The 24,401-nt window shown below is 37.4% G+C and overlaps 1 protein-coding gene across 5 annotated transcripts in view; it reads right to left on the bottom strand.

The window, feature by feature from the left end:
• The window catches only part of LOC109285970 (uncharacterized), a 131,115-nt gene that overhangs the window by 102,271 nt on the left and 4,443 nt on the right, over positions 1-24,401 (bottom strand). For 4 of the 5 annotated variants that reach the window (XM_059723957.1, XM_059723955.1, XM_059723959.1 and 1 more), the window contains exons 2-7: positions 19,957-20,603; positions 15,757-16,499; positions 13,488-13,732; positions 9,894-10,083; positions 5,602-5,755; positions 2,124-2,289 (exon numbers count right to left, since the gene is read on the bottom strand). The gene's annotated coding sequence lies outside the window, so the exon portion shown is untranslated. The remainder of the gene's footprint in view (positions 1-2,123; positions 2,290-5,601; positions 5,756-9,893; positions 10,084-13,487; positions 13,733-15,756; positions 16,500-19,956; positions 20,604-24,401) is intronic. The other variant, XM_059723956.1, reaches the window with a different exon arrangement.

Here is a 24,401-nt window from a genome sequence, read left to right on the forward strand (position 1 = left end):
TATCCTCATTGATAAATGAGTGAGCCCATACTTTATTTATTGCAGAGTATTCAAATCTTGCTCTGAAAATAGAATTATTAATTTTCTTCATAGGCTTTTCTAGCATGCTGATCACTGTAGTATTGAAGAGCTTTGGAAATATTAATGAATTCCTTTTCACATCACCAATGTGAGATAAGAGGGTAGTTATTCAATTTTACAGAGGGTGAGATGAAGCAAGAAGTGATTAAGGTGAAAGGTTTCTTTATTTAGGATGCCCATTCTGAGGCATCTTGGACCTGATTTTTCAAAGTAGTAGCATTACATAGTAGAGCTCTGTCAAATATTTTTGGCAAACATTGTATTCACTGAAAAGTGCAGTTTTGGGGCAGCCAAAAGTATCCACAAATGTGAATTTATTTTTCTGAGCAGTTTCAGCCAAAATCAAACTGGCAAAGTATTTCAGATTATAAAAACACTTCATTTTGAAAATGTCAAAACAAACTTTTTGAACACTTCTGAGATGTTTCATTTTGGGGCACTTGTAATAGATGCCAAAGAAACAACAGGCTAGATTCACACAAAACCAGAAGCAGCACTAGTTCCCTTTTACCCAAAAGCCTGAAAGATTAAGCAGTCATCTAGGTTTGATGAATTTCTATTCAGACCATTTTAGGATGGGCTTCTCTCAGTTTTTTCTACTGATACTAATGCACTTTATAGGAACTTCTTAAATCTCATTGACCCAAACAGAGGGAATAACTCTATTGCCCAGTGTTTACAATACTCTCCTGAGGTGGGAGAAATGTGGGTTTAAATATCCTTAGACAAGGGAGACAATTGAATACAAGTCTCTCACAGAATGGTTGAGTGCTCGAACTACTGAACTTTGGGTTAAAGTCTTCTTCAGCAGTTTTGGGAATCTAGCTTGGTTCCTTAGCTTTAATAACTAGTGTCCAAGTGCCCAAAAAGGAAATGATACATTTTAAATCAAGCATAATGTTGTGTTCAACTTGAAATAAAATGTTTGGTTTTCTTTACTTTTGAAAAGGAAAAATATATTAGGTCAACAGATTTCTGCCCCTCCCTGCTCCCTATTCACACATATCATATTGTTTCATTTAAAGCACAGCTCCCATTGACTTCAATAGCAACTGAAAGGGCTCAGCATTTCTGTAAACCAGACCAGCGGGTCTCAAGTTGCGTACTCAAAATATGAGAAATACAAATTAGTTGTTCACCTGTGAAAGGTTGATTTAGGTGACTTGCACCACCTCAGGTAGGAATACTGTGATGATGCCAGTGCAGCATTCAAATACCTTAACCATGAAACTTCCCTCCTTCCAAATGGTTCCTTGTTCCATGTAGTCATATTATTGGTCATATAATTAAATACTGGTTCATGATGAATAACAACAGGGGGCTGAATTAAGGTTGTTGAGGAATCCTTTATTCTGGCTTTCCCTATCTGAGCACTTCACTCTGCAACCAGGATATTCTTTTAATGTAGTTCTGGATGCAATAGGCATGTAGGATGATATGGGGGGGGGGGGGGGGGGATAAAAAAAATGAGTATATTTCCTTAGCCATAAAAGACTGCATATACAATAGTAGTGGAACTCTGTGGCATTTTCAGATTTTTGATAATTTGCCTAAGTTTAAAAAAGTAAATTGACTATTCACAGCTGGTATTATATACAATCATGCAGATATTAACCACAAAGTTTAAAAACTTTTCTTCAGTATTTTTAGGAAAGCTATTTTTTCTCTCAATATGGAGCTTTTTTCATTATACACTTTATTTCTTCATCATCTGGCTCAGCCCCATGTTGGAACTGCTCTCTGCTGTTAATTAGAGGTGACTATGATTTGATTAATCTCAAACATGTGTCATATATGCACAATATGGAAAACTAAATTCTATATTTTTCCATTTGAAACATGCCTGAATTTCATGGAAATAAGCCAAAATATTTTTTTAAATGACTCAGGACCTAATCTTATCATGCTGAACAATATGGATGCGATCAAAATAAGACATTTAAATCCATTTGAAGTGTTAAAAGTTCATAGAAATATGCACTAATCATGTACAGTATTTCTCAATATAATACAAGCAGGCTCTCAAATGTAAGAATGCATACCATCTGAGCATCATTCCTATGTGAATCTTAAAGTCTCCACCTCTGTTTCCATTTGTATGATGTACAGTTTCAGCCTGACAATTCACTTTTGCTGGTTCTGTTGTTGGCACAGTTTCTGGTTTAACTTTTCTTGCAGACAGTCCCCACATTCTTCAAACTTGTGGAGCTAGCAAACACATAATGAATTTCAGTTCTTTGCACTGTATTCCATATTCCATCTACATCTCACTCCCCCAAAGTGCAGAACATTCAGGCCCAAATTAGCAAAATCCAAAAGCATGTTTGTAAAATTTAAGAATGTAAATGGGCCCATGTACTTGAAAAGGACCACTTCTGGGCTAAAAGTAAGCTTAGAGTTACTAATACACATGCAGCATTTTGTAAAGGGAACTTTCACTTGTAGAACAATATCTGTGCTTAATTTTGAGCATGATTAAATGTTTTGCTGAAACGTTAAGCTTCTTGCAAAATCAATCCTATAGGGGGAAAAAGTCAAAAAACATTTTATGCTAAAGTAATTCAAGTGCCATTATGAAATTTTCCCCCAAATATCAAAGAAGTCCAAATATCAAAGAAATATTAACTGAAGTTCTGTGAAAATTTTCAGTCAACCATTCAAAAGTGATTATTCTAAGGAAGTTAAATAGAACAACTGTAATGAAGGGAAACAACAATGCTTTTATTTGCTAGCTCTAATTCTTTAAATGTTGAAAATTTATTATTATTATCCAGCCTCCAGTAGTAAGTGAAATATAATTTTAATTAATTTTTCCTACAGCTGTTTACAAATCAATAACTCTAATCATCCCAAAGGAAAAAATATGCTGTATGGTCCTCCAGGTTCCTAATGAATGCAAATAAGCTGACCTTTCTCTGACAGCTATGAATATTGTTTCACAATTTTACCATTAAAATTGCTGTAATCAGCAATTCATACTGCAAATATGGAGCCAATAATAGTTGTAAATAACTATTCATTACAGCAAAGCAGAATGCAGATTTACACTCGACTATAGAGAAGAAACTTTATGCATGCTTTCAGGGCCCTATTCAGCTGGACATATTTTGCTGAGTAAGGTCCTTAAACAGTACTTTAGCATACACTTCAATAACAGAAAAAAAAATAAATAATATTTCACGTCTTTAAAATACTCTAGCTGTAATCCTTTTGATATTTGTTCTTGCTTTTGTTTAATAAGTTAAAAATATGGATGACAAAATGACATTGAAATCATGTCATTTTGCCTTTTGCTAAGAAATGTCTTTTGTCTTAGTAACACAACAAACATATTAATAAAAAAAAGATTCCATTGAGAAATCATAACTACTCTGCACTCAAAGAGGGCCATTTGCATCTGCAAACAGACTCTTTATTATGCTGCATCATAACAGGCATATGAACTGAAACAACAGGTAAAGCAATAGACTATAGTAGTGCCATACCTAGACTCCATACCCCCAAAATACTTTAAAAATAACATGGAAATAAGTTAAAATTTAAGAGGAGGTAGAATTCTGGGCACTGGGAAAGAGATCATCATAGCTTTCTACAAAATGTTTGCAATATCTAAAAAACAACTTATTAATCAGAATGCATAAATCACAAGAGTGATGCTTATGGTAAACATATGATTTCAGATATATTGCATTCATGAAAAGGTAATAGGATTCAGAAAGAGGTACACTAAAAAATTATTAAATACTTTTGTTTTATGGATATAAATTATTGCATTTTAATAAACAGACTTCCTAATATTTTTATAAAGCCTTTTCCTATATTGTCATATTCTGTAAGACCTGCATGCTTGATTTAATGAGCTTTAAGTGGTTCAAGGAAAATAAACTGAAGTGAAGCTCAGCTAATGTGTAGTGTACATATGACATATGTGCTGTGTTTTAACTGAGCTAAACAATCTTTTCTTGATGACATTCCTGCAAGATCTCTACTCTCATACTTGTAATTCTTTCATGTTCAGAATGAATCCCTGCTACATCTCACTCAATATTGATCTTTAAGGCATTTCTCCCAATCCTTTCCCCAGTGTGGTCACTGAACAGTATAAAAGTTCAATAGGAAGATCAGCTGCTCATCCACTTTTTGCTAAAGCAATTTGTATTATGGATTTATTTTAGCAGTCTACAGTGGCAGTTGCTGTTTTTACTATTTAAATGCTTTGATTATCTGACCTTGCTTACTTTATCTTTTTAAGTGCTGTGTATGGGCTTTAAGGTTGATCAATAAATGGGGATTCCTCCACCACATTATGTTGAAATCAATCCCGATTCAGACTATTTGTATTTTACTCTTATGAATCAATCTATCTTTCTTAATTTTATATTCTATTTTCTTAAATAATTTGGGCTTGTGATTGCAATGGTCAGTGTCCGGTGTATTTCCACTGAGATCAATGCAACCTCACCCAATAGTAAATACTGCTTCTGGGAGAGAATACATGTTCGCAGGATCAGATCACATACCAGTGACAGTTTTCTCATGTATTTTATTTATTGTTTCATTAGTTTTGGATAATGCTTATACCAGATGTATGGTGTAACACTGTAAACTAAAATCCTCAGTTTATTATTTCTCATTTTTACAAATGTTATCAAAGATGCAACTAGGTCATGAACATTTTAATCTCAAAGTATACTTTAGCATAAGCACCATATCAGACATTTGATCTGCTATTTGGTTTCCTTTTGGTAGTATAACTAAAATAACTGAGCTGCCTGGTTTTCAACTGTACAGTGGTAACCCTTAAATCTCATCAATTGGATTAGATAACCAAACAAGTCCATGCAGTTAGAGAATATCATTATTTCACTATTCAAGGCATTTCCCATAAGAGGCATACGCTATATATTATTGTAGATAAAAATGTTCAGTTTATTGTTTAAATTTAATAATTTAAATGTAAAAACTTCAGTAAAATGGCTTTGCATGGATATACAGAGATAAAATAGTCAGAGAAAGTTAAATAAAAAAGTCTGACAATAAAGTATATGCCTTATCTGTCTAGTTCTCAGAACTTCTTGAGTGATCTGGCATATAAAATGTACAATGTGATTTAAACTGTGATACAAGCCTAATATCTCCACTAGAATGTCCAAACCCCCTCCATTTTCTAACTAAGTATGCCTTGTCCCCACAAAAAATTATGACTCAGAGCTTAAATTAATATAGTGTGAATGCCAAACACCTTACTTATTACCAAAAGCTTTTTAAAAAGAACTCAAAACGTAACTTTTTAAACTCATTAATGGTTATAGCAGTTATAATATAGTAATCTTGAACATCATCTAATTAAGATAAAATTAAAATACTGCAAACACATGTGAGTAGATACATGTATGAGCTGCAACAGGAACACCCACCTGCATAAGTGTTTACATAGCTGGGGCCCCAAAAAACAGTCACAGTGTGATGATGCTGTGCTGAATTTGCGCTAAATACTTTTTCAGACACAAACAAACTTACCTGTTGTTTTAAATCCTTTACTTATTACTTGGTTGATACTAGCTCTCTCTCAAGATTCATCCAAGTCTGTTGGACATAGGGGGTTACTTGCAGATGTTGCTGTTGTTCTGGCTTTGATGCTATAGACTCAAAGTAGAGTTTTTCAAGCATTTCTCTGAATTTGAAAGAAAATATGTATTATTTTACATTAGGTTAGACTTAAAGGCCAAGTAAGGTTAATAAGGTTAACATTTTGTAATGCCTGAGAACATTTATGTCCCAATATTAGCCTCTATAGGACAGTTGGTGCTGCCAATGTTTGGAGGTAATGGTGAAATGAACGCATGTATTAATAAAATGAATATAGAGAAGGCAAATTAATATGAAAAAAACCCTGAAGAGAAAAGTATGGGCTTGATTCTGGGGTGGACTAATATGCCATAGCTCCAATGATGCAACAGGATTGGATTTCTTCCTGTAATTTACCTACATATTTACATGAAGACAAATTAAAATAAGTTTCCAAATGAATGCAAACTAGCATATAAAGTTGGTGATAGCAATCAGTCATTAAATTCAATTAAGGAGAAATCTGATGATCAGGATTTTCCCTGAAAGTTATTAACAAGTCAGTGTATCCACCTAAGTAGGGGAAAGGACCTATGTACAGAGTACTAATAAGCTTACAATATAGTAGGTATGCAACATTTCTTTCAATGGGGCAAAAATACAATTTTTTTATGCTGAGTTTGTTAAAAATGTGCAACAATTGTTGGTGAGGTTCGCCTTAAGAATTCCATGCATTTATATATATTTTTAATAACCACTAAATATCTGCATTAAAATATTTGTCCTATTAAAGTCAATAGGGGTTTTGTCAATAACTTCTCTCAGGAACAAATTTCACCCATGAAAGCAAGCTATTTTCTCTTGAGGATTCATTTTAGGTTTTCAGTGCTATAGTTCCTTCTATTCCTTTTAAAATTGTAATAGAAAAAAAGACAGATATAGGATATTATGGGGCAATTAATTTTTAACAGTTTTTTATTCCCCCAAAATATTAGTTTCCAGTAAGTAATTTGAGGGAAGGGAGGGGGGGAGTATAAAGTAATTATTACAAAATAGTTATGCACATTATATTTTATTGTAGTAGCAGAAAGGAAATTTAGAACAAAAGATTATGCAGGAAGTTATGCATCTCTACAGAACACAGCCCTGAAAGAGACAAGTCCATACTGTTTTCCTCAAGTGGGAAAATGTTAAGAGAGAAGAATCCAAGTTTCATGATGCAGCAGCACAAAGCTAGGAAGTGAAAATTATGTTGCAGCACAGTCTTGAAAATATGACTGTAAAAGTTAATCAATAAAATGTCTATTCCTGTCTATTCACTAGGGGCCCCAGCTGCATAGCTTCACACAATCGATACTACAAATTATTACGATTTCCAGGTTCCCACTGGACATTCCGAACAAATCTTTCAAGTGTAACAGACTTACATTGTGGGGTTTTTTTGTTTTGTTTTGGTTTTTTTACTTTAGGTTTAGTTCATCCAGAATAAGTAAATAACAAAACAAAGCCTGTGACTTCTAACAAATTTCAATTATTTCCCTCTGACTACACATTTTAAAGGTTTTACACAATCCACACACTAACATTTCAGAAAACATTTTAACTATCCTCCACTTTTATTCTTATGACCTAATGGCAACACTGGACCTTTTACTAATCTCATCTTATGCCATTGGTTATTATGTTTATCACTGCTAGGAATAATAATATAATTTATGTTTTTGCAACAAGGAAAAAACAACATTCATAAATAGACTCTAGCTTTTACAGATCCTAACAACAGTTATGGTATAACACTACAGTATAACAAGACAAAAAAACCCCGTGTAGCTTTCACCCATCAAGCTATATTGTATTGCCTTTTCCTCAATTGTCCCTTTGCTTAACCACATTCACTCAGAAAGCAGAAAGGCAAATACAAGGACTGCATGACTTTCTCTAAATCAGCAGCAAGGGGATGCTGCATTACAACTCATGCTGTACCCTTCATAAAGACTGAGCACAACCTATATGACATCTCAAGTCCTACAAACCCATGGGAGAGAGACCCATTGTCCTTTCTGCCTTCCTGGGAATAGAACATAGCATTATCAGATCAAGTATTAAACTGTCCATCATGACTATTTTTTAAGAAGTGTGTCTAAATCTTATTATAAACAGAAACATTAATGTTTAGGCATGTCTGAATTTTGGGAAGGGAGTATTAGTTTATATTTACTTTATTAGACTAATCCTGGCAAAAATATGAATCCTTGAATACATTTGTATAAAAATAAAGGCTCAGGTTCAACATATACTTCTCTCTCTGCATATTCTGCATTAAGAAGTCATAGTTTTTTTATAAAAGCGATGATGTGACAACTAAGAGATTCAAACATAATTTTAACCCATACAGAGGGATAAAAAATGTTGCAAGGGAAAATAAAGCTAACAAAATATTTCTCTGACTCAACAATCAAGTTAAAAAGCAGCTTTGATCTGATCACACAGCACACAACACAAAATAAAGTCCATTTGTGGATAAAATTAATGAGGATATTTTTATAATGTTAATTTGGCTTTCTATTCCACCATTAATAGATTTCATGATATGCAACAAGTTTTAAACAAAATTCTTTTTTTTTCATCTATACTTTTGTCACATTACTAAATTAACCAGCTGCTTCAGGGGGCCTCAACCTTTCTTTATACAACCCCTCATTCAGCCATTCAGATGGGCATCAGAACCCTTTGTTAAGGTTGTAGACCTGTTATTTTCCTGGAAGTACTACAGGTGATATACCGTGTGGTTTTGGCAACTGAAAAGGACCAGTTCAAAATGGATGAATAAATCCACTCTGGCAAAAGATCTGAAATTGGTTAGTAAAGCAAGTATATGTTGCTATTCACCATTGAAAAACACTTGTAATGTCCTTAGGGATGGAACCACAAGTTGAGAACCACTGGCATTTTTTATTTAAAGAAATTAAGATACATTTCTTGAAGCCTGTGCTTTTCCATGAAGTTTACTCAATTTCCAAAAGACAAATTAACTTAAAGTATTTGAACTACAGGAAGGTTGAATATTTAATGTGTAAAAATTAATTACACAAAATTTAAATAATTATAGCATTACCCTGACACTTTTAACCATTTAAAGGAAATGAACCATATAGTGATTTTAGAAGGACAGAGCTTACTGATACTAAATTTAACAAATCTGCTATCAAGGAAATGATTATTTGAGATTATGCTTTGATGCTTGCAAGAAATCTAAGAATTTAAAGATTCAGCCAATCACTATATTAATAGGGGTCTTTTTTATGTAGTATAGCTATCTTGCAGAGTCTTGAGCTGTACTTTACGATATTACAAGACAGGTTGGTTGCCTGTTTTGTCTAGTGATTACTCAACATAAGAAAACTCCAGTGAGTAGAATGTAACTGTTTACAACACATACACAAGACAAAAGCAATCAGTTCACATGCCATTTGCATCACATTCTAAATCTTGAAAAATGGGAAATCAATTTGTGACTCATAAATATGGAAATGCATTTTTAAAGTTTTCGTAATATATTTTAGCAATAATACCAAATCCTGAAGGTAAGTACTTCTGCATTCCAATCTTAGGGCAAACATGTAGTCAAACAAACCCTAAACTTGCCCATGAGAACAGAGAACAATAACAAACAGTAAACTTTTATAAAAGTACAGTATACAAAAAAGATCTTTATCTTATTTTAGCACCCTCATACGTGCCTCGCTGCTGTGACTAGAAGTTCAAACACTAAATTTTCTTTAATTTAGTAGCGTCTTGCTTAGAGGCAGCTTCTTTAACAAAAAAGAAAGACAATAAGAGCCAGATGTAACCTTTGGTCTCTAAAAAGAGGAAGAAGAGAAATGCCATTGGCAGATAGGCACTATATAAATAAAATGTATTATTTTTCTTTAAGACTAGATCTTTTTTTTAATTTCTAAACAAGTAAAACAGATAGCTATTAGATAATAGTATACTGGGATGTGGGGGAGGAGGGGGGACAGGTTTCAACCCTTACAGTTTTGGTAAAGTGAAAAAAAATATTTTACAACAGACATTAATCAAATAGTTAGATTTAATAGTTTATTCCATAAATTAGCAGAAGACATTTACACCATACCTTACCTGAAGTAAATGATTAATAAAGTACGTATCAAAAAGAATTACTGTTGACTTTAATGTCTTGTGTTAAAACTTTTTGAAATACTAAAAAAGCAGTAACTCACTTGTAATCATTAATTTCTTCTTCAGAAGCTATAATATGTTCTCTCAGGGTCTTCAGCTCTGTCTGTGATTTTCTACTGTTCTGTTCTTGGCGAACTGTTTCTGCTATTTGCTCACTTAGCTTCTCTTGAGTTGCTTTCAAGCTGGATTCCATTAGACAAAGTTTTTCATCTTGACTGGCAAGTTCTTGGGCTGAAAGATAAAAAAAAAAAAACCACATTACATTTAAAGACCAAGTGTAGATTATATTGTTGTTTTAAATGTAATGCAGTGCAAATCTCTATAAGATCTAGATAAATATTTGTTTTCAGAAGAAGAGCTTCACTCATTTCCCAGGTCTTTAACAAAACAATTAAACACAAATAAATTAAGATATGACTCCAATATCTTGAAATGCATTTCCAGAAATTCTAATAAAGATACTTTGTTTAAATTTTCACAAAATATTGAAACTGCTATCAAGTCCCATTACATATTCAGGCATTTAGTGTTTGTCTCATTCTGAAACATACTGCTTTTGATAAACACTTCATAATGTAATTTAATCAAGTATTTATTATAACTTTTTCCTAGATTACATTATCTTGCCCCACAAACATACAAAAATGTATGCAATTTAAACTGAAAATCTTCTTTCACTACATTTTTTTAAGAATCATACAATGTACACAGTATAAATACATTCTTTTCCAAGGTCATCCAATAGATGGCAGTATTTCATTAGACCAAAATAAACCATAACAGTATGCTTCCAGCTCTCAGAAAAATAAGTGATTTAAGACAAAGACATTTTTCCTTTGTTCTTTGTTGACCATATTGCCAAAAGATATATGTACATGGGGTTTAGTTTAAATATTTCCCCCTTAGCACATACATATACACATATGTATCTGTATTTTTATATCATTCCACAATATATGGCTACAGAGATATGTAAACATTCAGTTTCCAAATTTAAGGTACAGTGATATTAAACTGATTATTGGAACAAGTGTGTTGCAATGAAGTGTACTTTCTAAGAAAATCAGGCCTATACCTAACGCACATTTCAAAGGTTCCAAACACTGATACCAAGAAGAAAAACATTAAAGTAATTTTAGCCACAACAGCTGTAAGAATCGAACACTGAAGCTCACGTTATCACAAATAGACAATCTTTTTCTTTTAATGATCCTAGTATAATGTTGAAAGGGAAGTGTTTTTAGTGAAGTTGGAAACTAGGGCTTTTTGTCATATATAAATAGTAATCTTTACGGAAAGTACAGTACACTATTAAAATAAGTCTATGTTTACTGCTAGCCTTTGAAATCAAACAATGTTGCCCAGATGAACAGGATCTAAATGCAAACATCTGATTTACCACTACATAATTATGTATGATTCTGAACATCCAGAAGATCAGTTTCTTTAAATAAGAAGAAAACATGCTTTGCTTTTTCAGAAACATAAAAAAGATTAAAATAAAATCCTTTCCACACAAATAATACAGCAGCCACCATTTCTATAACTTAAAATTGCTATATATTAACTGGTTAAATTTGTGCCTCAGGAAAACCATGCTGCTAACCTGAACAGCTAAATATTTAACAAGGAGCATGTATCACCCACAGCTCATCTTTATTAAATCTCAAATACATCTGAATATCTGTGAACAAAAGAGTTAAATGTTTAATAATTTCAACATGTATTAAAATATGAACAAAATCCAATAAACAACTTAAAACAAGTTTACTTTCAAAAGCTGAAATGAACCCTGTGGGCAAAAATTATTTTATTGTAAAGAAGCTTTAGCTGCCCTCATTCAATTAGAAATATAAATTTATATTGCTAAATAACATTTTTGGTATAGCTAATTTAGGAGCAAATCCTGTGAGCATACATAGAGATAACTTTAATCATTTATATGGGTTTCATTAAAATCAGTCTGACTATTTGGGAGTAAAGTTAATTAACTGAATATTCACAGGATTGGGCACCAAATATCTGGAAGTTGAAAATTTCTAAATATCTTAAATGCATTTCTTCTTTCCTTTATTTAAAATTTTCCCATTTTAAGTTCTAGTTAATATGTACAGAATGTAAAACTTCAAATATCAAAGATTTTCCATTGAAGTCACACAATTTACAAGGTTGAAATAAAACTACAACACAGTTACCTGCACCATTTAGAAATACATTTTTTAAATGTTTTCAAAAGTTTTTAAAATTGATTTAGGAATATACAATTTACTGAGTCAAGACAAAGGTAACCTGCAGCCAGTCCTTATTTTTATAGTTTTGATTAGTAATCAGATGAAGCTGTGTGTATTTCCAAAGTGGCATGCCCACTCAAAATGTTAACATGGATTTATTTATCACAGTTCTTAATAATTAACTTGAATTCACAAGGTACTGGTAAAAAAGGGTTAAATTATTTTAAGTTTACCTATGCCTTGGACCTGAGCCTTGGTTGATCCCAAGCCAGAGGCGCTAGCAGCTGCATGCTTTATTTACAATCCCTTTGTCAGACTTACAACTGCCCCAGGCTATAACATAGTGTACCTAATGTTCAAACTGGCAGGTAATCTTATGTCAAACATACTTCTTTGATTTAAAGTGATCAATAGATTCTTGTAAAGAGGTAATTTCTCTGATGTTTCCACCTTGCCTTTCTTACAGGTGATTCACACAAAAGCCTGCTTATATGATGTACGAACAATAAACAGAAAGCTATAATCATGTTTTTTCAGATGTTTCCGGTGCACAACGATTTTGGATCAATACCCTGTGTAATACAATTATCTGCAATGATCTGGTTGTATTGAAAAAGAATTTGCAGCAGACCTCTAGGGGGTTTTATCCAGAAACACGTATCTGGCAATGTTGTGAACAGTGGAAGAGAAAATTAAGGGGTTGACACAGGCTGTCTATTATGTTCCAAATGACTTCATTAATATTTTATTTGGTAAAAGTAATGTATTTCCAAACTTTATGAAGCCATGTCTCCAAAATATTAATAATGCCATCTCCTTATTGAATTTACTTATTTTGAAAAATAGTTCTGAAATCTCTGCTGTGAGGTCTAAAGGTACTGGTCAAAAATAATTTAAAGCAGATTACTAGCCATTGTTGAATGGCTGCTTGCCTTGTAATATTAAACCTACCATTCTGATTGAACTTTATTTTGGCTCTGCAGGTACTATCCTCATAAGAAAAAGCTTAATATCTTCAATTGATCAGTATGTTACTGGTAAAGCTGTGGATCAACCACAGCAGTTCTAAAAAATAGTCACCTAAACAATAGCAATGTTACCAAACTTGTTAGGTTCAAATTATAATTTGTATAGCCAGTGAATGAGTAGGCACTCTGTGACACAAATGGATTTTTTTAACCTATTTTCTACATATACCCTACAATAGGAGTAAAGAATTAAGTTGTTACTTTAGCTTTGATAAAGTTGTTGTCTACAGATGTCAATTTTCCCTAAAGCAGCACAAGAAACCTTTTATATTTATTTGATTACTGTACTCATATGGCTATATGATTGAGAATTTGATCATATTAGACTGTGCCAAATTCACATTTCAGTAATATTACTATTTTTGTACGTTATTACCTGTCTCTGTACTGCTTATGTACATCCTGCAGTTCCTGATTTAGCTGCTGTATCTCAGTTCTCAGTATGACGGTTTCTCTTTCCTTCTGATTCTTTTCTTTCTGTGTGTCCTGGATACTTGCTTTCAGTTTCTTGACCACACTGTCAAGGTGCTCCACCTCAGTCACTTTTGCTTTGATACCTTCCCTTGCCTGCAGGAGATCAGCTTCCGACTTTCTTAGAAGGTCATCTCTTTTGCGTATTGCCTGTGAAGACAAAAAGCATTCCAATAGTGCCTTTTATGATGTACTTTTTAAACTGCATCCTGCTATTTTGAGCTATAGGATACATGAGATTATACAGCACCTCATTAGCAAGTGGGTCAAGTACTCATATCTCTTCTAGGATCAAAAAGTTAACAGGGACTTTAAATTTTAAAAAAGCTTGTTGAAGAAAAGATTCAACATTACAATAAATACATCATTAATCAATACTTAAAAGTTCAAAGGCAAAGAAAAAATATTCCACATAATTCTAAGAGAAATGGGAAAGGCGTACTTTGATCTAAATAAATGTTTTTAAAAGTGAGGCAAAAAAAAGATTTTATGAATAAAAAAGATATTTAACCTCTTGGTGCTAATGGCTACAGTGCTCTTTCAGCTGGCGCTAAAGCAAACCACTGTAGATTAAATAAGCATATAGGGAAATCCCAAAGCCGCAGACATAAAGGTTCTATCCTAATTTTCATTACCACTTGAACTTATTGTCTCTAGAAAAGACATTTGACATTTAAATTTTGTTTGCCTAGCATTATTTTAAAATGCCATGTAGAAAAATTGGATTTTACATTTTGAAGGTCAGAAACACTTTTCATATAAAAATATAGTGTTGCGGTTTTAAATTTTGCATATGCAATTTTTAAGAACATACTCCAAATTTATTGGCTTATGTTTCATGTCAATCACTATTGAGTAATTCATGAGTGACTGTGCTTTATTGGCTTCATGCCACACCTTGATTCTCTATCATGCTCTATCATGCTTCTTTTAATCTGAATATTTAGTACTCTTTCATGTCTTAATTACAGCAAATTGCGCACAGTTGGCACCATTTCTTGAAATTAATCCCAGAGTACTTTGTTTCTGTCAAGCACAGTCAAAGCCTTAGAGAATAATAGTAAATGTTATTGCAGATCTAAATTTAAATGACTGTCTATGTATTTAACTTAAGCCTTTAATTATTCGTGCTGTACTGTTTTTGGTTCAAATGTTAAACATTCTTCATTGAGAATGTAAAATTGCTTTAGACAGCTTGAAACCTGCAATGTTAACATGACAACAATTATTTGTATTAACATATTTTTTCAGGTGTGTAAAACTTAATAGACAGTGTATTATACCTTGCCACGGTTATAAGGTCCCATTTCACTCTGTTGCTTCAGTAAATAATAAAAAGGATCTAAATACAGGGGAAATATTGCTGTGGCTTTTAGCCCATTTAACAACCAAATATTGTCAAATTTAAACAAATCAGCATTGCTTCCTCACTAGTGAGACTTTGAACTGTTTAGCTAAGAAACAATAAATTATTATATTTTTCTATAAATTCAGTTGTAGAAAATTAGGAGCCTTTTTACTTCAGTTATAACAGTCAGTTTAACAATTATAAAAGTATACAAAAATCTTAAAGAAAGCCTAAATGCTCTCACTGGACAATTAAATGCAATTAAATATTGTTCTAGGAATTTTCAAAACAATGGTAATGATATCCATCTATTTTATATTTCAACAATATGGATATTAAGTCAATAATAAAAAGTAACCCTTTTTCACCTTATATGCGTTATCACATAGGAAGCAGTCACAGACTGATGTGAAAAAAAAAACCACCTAAAAATGGGCCCTTTGTACTTTTCTTCCATGGAATCAGGTATATTAGGTAGGTTTCTGACATTGAAAATAACTATGAATGTGATTTGCTGTTAAAACTGGCAAATACATTTTCTAAAATCTGTGCAGACATAACAGAAGAAATCATACTCCTGTATTCAGTTTATTCTTATCGGCATGCATTTTGACAGAATTGTTATCAGAAATGCTAACATATCTTGAATTTAGAGACAAACACCAGAGAAATATGTACTTACAAAATTTGTGATAAAGTATTTTTTCCTCTAGAATTCATAACAAATATGTATGAAATACTGTATACCCAGCTCCTTCACATTCTCTTGTGCAATGTGATTTTTAAAGAGATAGCTGTTTTGCTCATTCTCATAGCAAGAGCATACCTGATCTTTTTGACTACAAAGTTTCCTGGCATCTGTAAGGTCCTTTCAAGCTGTGTTATCTGCTGTTCTAGCTGAGCAAGTTCCACTTTGTGTTTCTGCTGAGAAGCTATTACATCCAGATGCAATGACTGTAAAGTCTTTTCCAGCTTTTCAATTTCAAGAACAGATTTCTTCTGTTGGTCAAGTACATTAGCAGCTTCAGCTTTTTGTTCCTGTATGATCCACTCACATTCTTCAACTTTAGAAGATTGTTCATTGTATTGATTTTTCACCATCGCAAGCTCTTGTTTAAGATTAGAAATTATTGTGCATTATACCAGATGTCCCAATTCAGTTAGCTACCATTTTAGAAACACGTATGTAATCCTTTTTTCCAAACTGCAAAAGTTGAAAATGTGGTTTTTAGATATTTTTCAGGGAATATGAATATTTTAAAAATATATTTTATTTGAGAAAATTCCCATTCATAATAATAAAAATCAGTACTACGTTGTCCATCACCTATTAACAAAAAGTTAGATAAGGCTGCTATGCTTTACATCCATAGTTAAATTGCTCGCATCAGAGTAACTTAAAACTAATCATTTAAGTTGTAAGCTTGCTACTAGATATTAATTAACCTTCAGTAAAGACTCAGGGTGGGGAGCTTGTGCATCAAACTCTTCACTGGAATGTCCATGAGTAGATTGGTATTCTGTCAAATCAGACTTCAGTTGAAATATGGCTTCCTCTTTTTCAGAAATCTTTAAAAAGAACACAACAGATTTTCATATATATGCTAGATAAGATAAAGATAAACCATTCATAAAAAAACAGATAAAAATCAAAATGTATTTTTTAATACAGTAAAACTACCCCATTTTGAAGACAGCCAGTATCATCTCTGAGTTTTGAATTATTTTTCCATGTTCCATTCTTTTTTTGTTTTTTGGCTTGCTTTTTGTTTTTGGGTTGTCTTTTTTTTTTAAGATCCTCTTGTGTGGGATGCAGCTCTTCTGTTACCTGTCAGTTATGTCATCAATTGTCTCAATCTTATTACACTTTTCTTTATACTTAAACTAGAGGTTCATTATTTCAGCTCCAAGGGGGTGAATGACTTCATCTTACTCAACAATCTGTCCAACCAACATCTTCAGTAATGATATAATGTATAAAATATACTTTTGTTAAAATGAGATTAATAGCAGCCAGGTAACCACATATAAGAATATTTGCAACTCTTGCATTATGCTATCTATCCTTCCTCCTAATCAAACTATTTGGCTACTATACATATAAATTAGATTTGAGATGTCCCAGTTGTGGGGCTCCATACATAGGAAATCATTTTTATTTCTCTAAACATTCAGTGATTTAATGTTTAGTCACAGGATTTTTTTCTTCATTTATTGTGTTTGTCTTTTGGATTAAATATTAAAGTTGTTTTCCTAGGTTTTTTCCTCAGAGTAAGCAATAATTCTCCTGTTTCAAATATTATATATCAGAGAACTAAAATAAAATATCAAACTACAGAGATGGTTAGGATAAATACTTTACCTAAACTTTACTGATGTATTAGAGAGAAGCTCATCACAGCTTCACAATTAAGTCTCAGTTCTGTTTGACACTGAAAACAGAGATTCTGCCTCTTTATTATGTATGTGAAAGGACAACATAGCCTCTCCAAATCTACAGCATCTGCTCTGTGAACAGAATGATTTTTTTCAGAATTTGTCATTCTGTTTATCAGTTTATTTAACACCAAGACTTTTCAGAAATTAAAACTTTATATTAGTTTTTGTTTTGTCTTGATTATTCTTAATAACAGAATATTATAGACATTCCAAACCTTCCATACATTTCAAATGAATTGAAATTCTGTCTATAAGCTACACTGAAGTTTAAAGATAATTTATTAACACTACCGCATCTAATAGTTATGATTATACACAGGATCAGGTCAACATCTCACATAATCTTAAATGGGGTTATTGTGACATCAAATGTAACTCAAACAATCACAATCCTTTCCCTAAAGCTAACTTGCATGCAGTAATTCTGTTGAATGCAATGAGTCAGCAGTATCAGGGAAACAACATATGTCAAGAGTGCTTGGAATAATTCTCAATATCTCTCTGAGGTTATGTCTCTATGTTTTAGCCCACATCTGGAGTTGCAGAAATAGTTATACTGATTGTGGTGCAGAGACAGTGAGCATGTCTGTATGCTGTTTTACACCATATATACAGACCTTATAGGGACTGTACCTGCAGATTAGCTTTGGCACCTGAGTTGCCCTTAAGGCTATTCAGAAATCTCAGTGTTAGTTAAGATTCAGTAAGAGGTCTACAAAAAATGTTAAAAGTTTGTAGTAAATGATTTTAAATATAATTTGAACTTGCTGATTTGTTTAAAATGGCTATCATCAAGCTGAAATTTGACATCTAAAGCCTTACACTGGAAAACAAATTAGGTTGCTAACATTTACAAGACATAGTTGATATGCAAACAATATATCCATGAGCTTGTCATCAAAATCTGAATGAACTAATTCCCTTTCAGTTTAAAAAAACCAAAAAATGATAAAAAACTTACCATGGTTTTAAGCACCACACCCAGTCTAGATTTCAGAGGATCACTTTAAGATGCCTACACCTAGACTGGGAGTTGACACATGCAGCGATTGCTGCTCCTGGGAGTGGCATGTACATCCATTTTCACTACTTCTGAGACCCACATAGGGAAACTGGAGTAAATAACCAAGAGTAGGGAGAGAGGCAAGGTGGAATCAGGGGGGCTGGCAGGTCCATAGGGGGGGTTGGCACGTCTGGGTGGGGGGAGAGGTTGGTGGGTTGTGCAGTTGGGGGAGTGGTCATGGGGCTAAAAAGAGCCCAGTAAGTGTTGGGGGGAATGTATGATCACAGCAACAGGGCTGGGGTGAGCTGCTGGGCTTCCTTAGCTCCAGGGCTGCACTGTGAACATGTACAGATGTTTGGGAGATCAGGTTAATCCTTTCCTACATTGGGTTAACCCAGGGGTTCTCACACTGTACGTCGCAACACCCAGGGGGGTCTCAAGCAACTAAAAGGGGGCTGCAAACTTCCCAGGGGGTACGTGCAGTGGTGCGGAGGAGCAGCGCATGGCAGCAGTGAGGAGTGGTGGATGGTGGCAGCGGCTATCACATACGAGCTCCCCACCCCCCGCTACTGCCATCCAGTACTCAGGGTCATGGTATCATAAAGTTTGAGAAACCCTGGGTTAACCCAACCTTGATTTAAATTAGTGCAACGCTTTGGATGCACTAACTTAGATCAAGTGCACCATTTTTTGCCTGATTTAGCCCCTCTGAATGCCTACACAGATAGGCATTTAGATCAGCCTAACCCTGGCTGGGTCAACCTAAATGCAATGGCTGTACATACCCTAAGTTGCAATCCTGCTCTGACCCTGAAGTCTGCCCATCTTCATACTAACATGACTATCTATTGAATCCATGCATTCAACCTGTAATGGTATTTAGTTATCCATATTGTGCCTGCCTTCGTTCGATTAAGCACTCCCATGCGGCCTTAGCCCGGACTATGGATCGCGTCTGTCCTGGGCTCACGGGTGATCCCCCAGGCTACCCCTGCTGACATCAGGGGGTCCCCTTAACTCTCCTGCCACGACTTGGAATGTTGCCTCAGTGGAGGGGTTCCCCTTTGGGGGAGCCTCCAGGGTCGTCGCGCCCCCCGGTGGGCACTCATGGGGCTCTAATATCCCCTACACCCCGGCCACTCGCCACCTTGGGTTGCCGATCTTTGGGCCCCTTTGGCGTTCTCAGCTCTTCCCCAACCTCTACCCACGGCTTGCCAGCTGCGTGCCTGAGTCTTTGGGCCAGTTGTACGGTCCACGAGGTCCTCAGACCTGGTCCCTCCAATTAGACTCCTGACCGTCCTATACTAATCACCCTGTGACGTGACATGCCTATCCCACCACCGTGACAACTAAGGCCCCTAACCTATGGGGCCAGGAGGCCCAAAAGGGTGCCTCTGGGCCACGTGGATTCCCCTGGGCCTGGGTTCCACAGCCCCGGCAGCTCACCCCACTAGGGTGTTGAGTCTCTGCCTCCTCCTAAGGCCACTGTGGGCCCCGAAGGTCCACCGTCCAACCCCATTTTGGGTCTTCGGCCACCCTCCGGTGCGGCCTGATGAGGCCCCATTGGACACGCCCCTCTGTTACCTCTTCTCCGAGGCTCCCGTGCAGGCTCACTGCTAGATCTCAGCACCGGCTTGCCCCGACGCTGCTCTCTGTGCTCCTGCCTCCGGTTCCCCCGTAGGTGCTGCCGCTGGTCCTGCTGCAGGTGCAGCTGCTAGACCCTCTGTCGGTGTCGCTCCCAGCTTCACTGCCACCTCTGCGGCTGACGTCGCTGCTGGCTTTCCAACTGGCTCTGCTGCCAGTGTTACTGCCGGCTTCTCTGCCAGTTCTGCTGTCAGCGTTACAGCCAGCTTCCCTACCGGCTCTGCTGTTGGCGTTACAGCCGGCTTCCCTGCCGGCTCTGCTGTCAGTGTCGCTGCTGACTCCATCGGAGCCTCTCCTGGCTCTGCCCCTGGCTTTCCACGCCGCTGGGCGTGGTGGCTGATCCCCTCCACGTGAGGGCTCTCCCCTCCAGCCTCCACTCGTCAGCCACTCCGCCGCATCGTCGGAGCCACTTCTTATCTCTGTCGGGCGGCGTCTCCCACCCATGCTGCTCAGCCGCAGGTAATCACACGCGGCTAATCACCCTCAACAGCGGTTTCACCGCGCGCATCTCCTCCGGCTCTTCGGGCTCTACAACAGGTAAGTGGGGCTCTCTTTTGGCCTGGGGCCCTCCTGCAACCCCAGCTTCCCTGGGACACATATATTGTAAAATTAGAAATAAATTAATAATAGCACAAAAACATCTTTTCTTTAGTCAATGAAATCATTTTCACATTTTCTTCAATGTTTTATATTTATCTTTTAGCTCTTATTGCTTTGTAGCTTAACTGGAACTAACATAAAGTTATGGCAATTTTACAAACACAGCAATAGTATTTCGATGAGGTAATGATATAAGACATTCATATTGGTACATTTTGGGTACACCAGGAAGCTGTTAGTAAGTCTCAAGAGATCTACACCAGTTTACTGTATTCTGTACTTTATTTGCCAAGACTCTGGTAAAGCAGATGTGTCTACCTGGACAAGGATTCCATAGTATAAGGCAGACAACAGCTATTAGAAAGAAATGGCAGGATGTCAAATACAGAAAAATAAAACATTGAAAGAAGAGTCTATTCTTCATTCAGAACAAACAATGCTCATTACGTGACACTGAAAGTGGCATTCCCAATTAAGGCAAAATCCAGTAGTTACAAAAAGTAGGATCACCTGCAACTGATGGGGAACTGGGGGGAACATGTGGAGAAGTGATGCTCCAAATAAAGACCCCAGTGTCCTTAATACTAGTCTACTTCTGTGAAATCTATGGACCGGAGATACTGCATGTTTTGTCAAGAAATACAAAATAAGCAGACTTATCTATGTAACCATATTAAAGATGAGTGCCTTGTCATTATTACCCTGAATAGCTCATTGACTCCTGCCTCTGACTTATCTCTTGGCCTCCTGTTATCAGCTTGTCTTCCAACTTCCTGACTCTGTCTCTTGATATCAGCTTGTCTCCTACTTTCCCCTAGAATCAAATACTGATTCTACATCCTTGACTCAACATCCTGGCTATAGACATTTAGCATCTGACCTCAGGCTGGTATCGTCAACTTTGTTTGTACACCTGTTTGACTTGGCACCCTGGATACTGATAATTGGCTTCTGGTCTCTGCCTGGCTTCTTGTCGTCCTCTAGAGATGTCAACGCTAACTGCTACATTGATCTACCCTAGAAAATGATACAGCTTCCACTCTACTGGGTCATCTGTAGGACAGAATCAGCATAGGCCCGGCTTTCTGTGACCACACTGTAGCTATTTTAAGAATCTTCATGTCCATGTTACCATGACATGATGCAAACAGATTTCATCAAAACAGATTGTGGCCCCTTGAGTCACTAATCACTTAGCCAGCAGCTCCAGCAAACCCTGAACTTGAGTTCCAATTCCACAGTTAATTTGATGGAAACTGTTGAAAATTGTAGGAATTTGTCAACGATCATCATCTCCTGCTTATACTACATGTTTAGTATGTGACTGAGCTGCTCCTGAAACATCTGGGAGATAAGGGCAGGAGCTATGGGGATGGTTTGGAGGCTCCTGGATCTAGGCATGACCTGAAACTGCACCCTGCCAGGGAAGGGTGGTCTGGTAGGGATCCTAAAGGTGTGGGAGCCCCCAGGAAATGCCAGGCCAGTTAGCTCCCTGATGTAAGGTGTGGTGGGTCACCTTATAACCCCAGCCCCTGCCTATGGGTGGGTTACCAATACTGGAAGGGAGTGGGGCCAGGCAAGCTCAGCGCTGGGACTGCTTGAGCCCAGTGTAGGGCCCGGCGTGGCAGCAGTCACCTAAGCCTGTAGGATGGAAAACCCCAGTGCAAGGAGCCAGGCATGGGGGCAACCACCTGAGCCCCACTGGGTGAAAGACCCCAGTGAGGGGCCAGGAGTGAGAGGGGCCAAACCACTGACTTGGGGAAAGAGATATATCAGATGGGACAATATGGAAATACCGGATGTGATATAGAAAAAGCTGTGAGGCATGGGACTCGTTTAAGGGGACGTTGGAGTGTGTACTTAGGCCCTTGTTATCAAGAGGTCGAACAATGGGCAGCCTCCTACCTTAGAAATAACATTCATAATATTTCATGAAGGCATGGCAGGAGAGGGAGGCAGGGGTTTATCCCTGAACAGGTGGATGGCCAGCACTAAGACCCACCCCTGAAAGGCCAACCTGTTTCAAATAGCCAAAACCATCAGGGGTCAGCCCCCCTGCACATCCTGAAGTACAGTGCCACCTCTATATCCAGTTATGTTACAGATTTTAGGTATCTCGGCATTAAAACAGAGTGAAATGAGGCATTTCCATTTCTGACAAAGGCTCAGTGACAAAAAGTAAGTTGGCTTGGATTGATCTGCCTGAAGATCTAGATGAACTCATAGGTCTGTACAGTGAAATGATCTATACCAGGGACCAGCAACATTTTTGGCCAGAGTACCAAAACACCCCAACCTTGACTTGACATACCAGAAGCAGATGGTGGGGGAGCTGCAAGGGGCCCAATCTTTGTTGCTCACAGCAGGTGCACATGCACCTCCGGGTGGAAGGCAGGGGAAGGGCTGGAGTTGCCCTCCCTTGACCCCTTCCTTGCCATGTGTCCCCAGGTACACATGAAACTGCCACCACCACAGAGCCAGTGCCAGAGCTCCAGATCCTGGTACAGCTGTTTGCAGCCTGCCCACCACCTGCTGCAGCTTCCCAGATTCTGGGCCAGCTGCAGCAAGCAGCCGGAAGGCTTCAAACAACTGGACCAGGTCCTGTCATGGCCCTGTGGCAGCAGCCATTGCATGCATGCCTCCATGTGCACAGTTTGGAAGGGGCCTGAGACAACATGACCTCCACTCCTCCCCTGCTGTCTGCCTCAAGGCACAACTGCAGCTGCCAGTGTCATGGAGCCTGGCTGGGCTCCAGAGCCCAGCTGGAGTCCAGTGCACCTGTTTGCCACCTCCCGACTGCCTATCACAGCCAGCCTGGGCTCTTGGCAGCTGCTACAGGCAGCCAGGAATCTGCAAACAGCTGCTCCAGGTTCCGAGCCTTGGCACTGGTTCTATGGTGCTGGTGGCTGCATGTACACCTGAAAGCACATGACAAAGGAGGGGTCAGGGTTGCACCACCCCCAGCCCCTTCCTGCCAGTGTGCACTAAGGTACACGGGCAGCCACTGCTGCCACAGAGCCTGGTCAGGGCTCCAGAGCTCAGTGCAGGTGTTTGCAGCCTCCCAGTTACCTGCCACAGCCAGCCTGGCCTCTGGGCAGCTGCTGCCAGCCATGGACCCAGGCTGCTTGCAACAGGGCTTGCAGCCTCCCTGCTGCCTGCTGTGAGCAACCTAGGCTCCATGGCCAGTGGCAGCTGCCCAGAGTCTGGGCCAGCTGTCATATGTGGAGCAAAATTTTCATAGAATTAATTTCATAGACGTTAGGGGCTAGAAGGGATCTGAGAGATCATCGGGTCCAGACCCCATAGGCAGGAAGTCACCCCAGCAAGAAATATATACCCCTGTCTTTTGAAGGAGTCCAGAATAGGTGCTTGCACCACCTCTGGGGGGAGTTTGTTCCAGACCCTGGACACACACACTATAAATAACTTTTTCTCATATCCTCTCTAAATCGGTCTTCCTGGAGCTTATGGCCATTAGACCTTATTATCCCTTGTGGAGCTCTGATGAACAGGTGTACAAGTCCTGATGTACCCTTCTTATATAATTGTAGGCTGCCACCAAGTCCTCCCTTAGCCTTCTCTTCTCCAGACTGAAGAGTCCCAAGTCCCTTAGCCTCTCCTTGTATAGCATTCCCTCCAGGCCTTGGATCATATGAGTGGCTCTCCTCTGGACTCTCTCAAGCTTCTCCACATCCTTTCTGAAATGGGGGGCCCAATACTGGACACAGTACTCCAGCTGCAGTCTCACCAGGGCCGAGTAAAGTGGGAGGATGACTTCCCTGGTG

This window comes from Alligator mississippiensis, chromosome 3 (genome assembly GCF_030867095.1).
Source record: "Alligator mississippiensis isolate rAllMis1 chromosome 3, rAllMis1, whole genome shotgun sequence".
NCBI lineage: Eukaryota > Metazoa > Chordata > Crocodylia > Alligatoridae > Alligator > Alligator mississippiensis.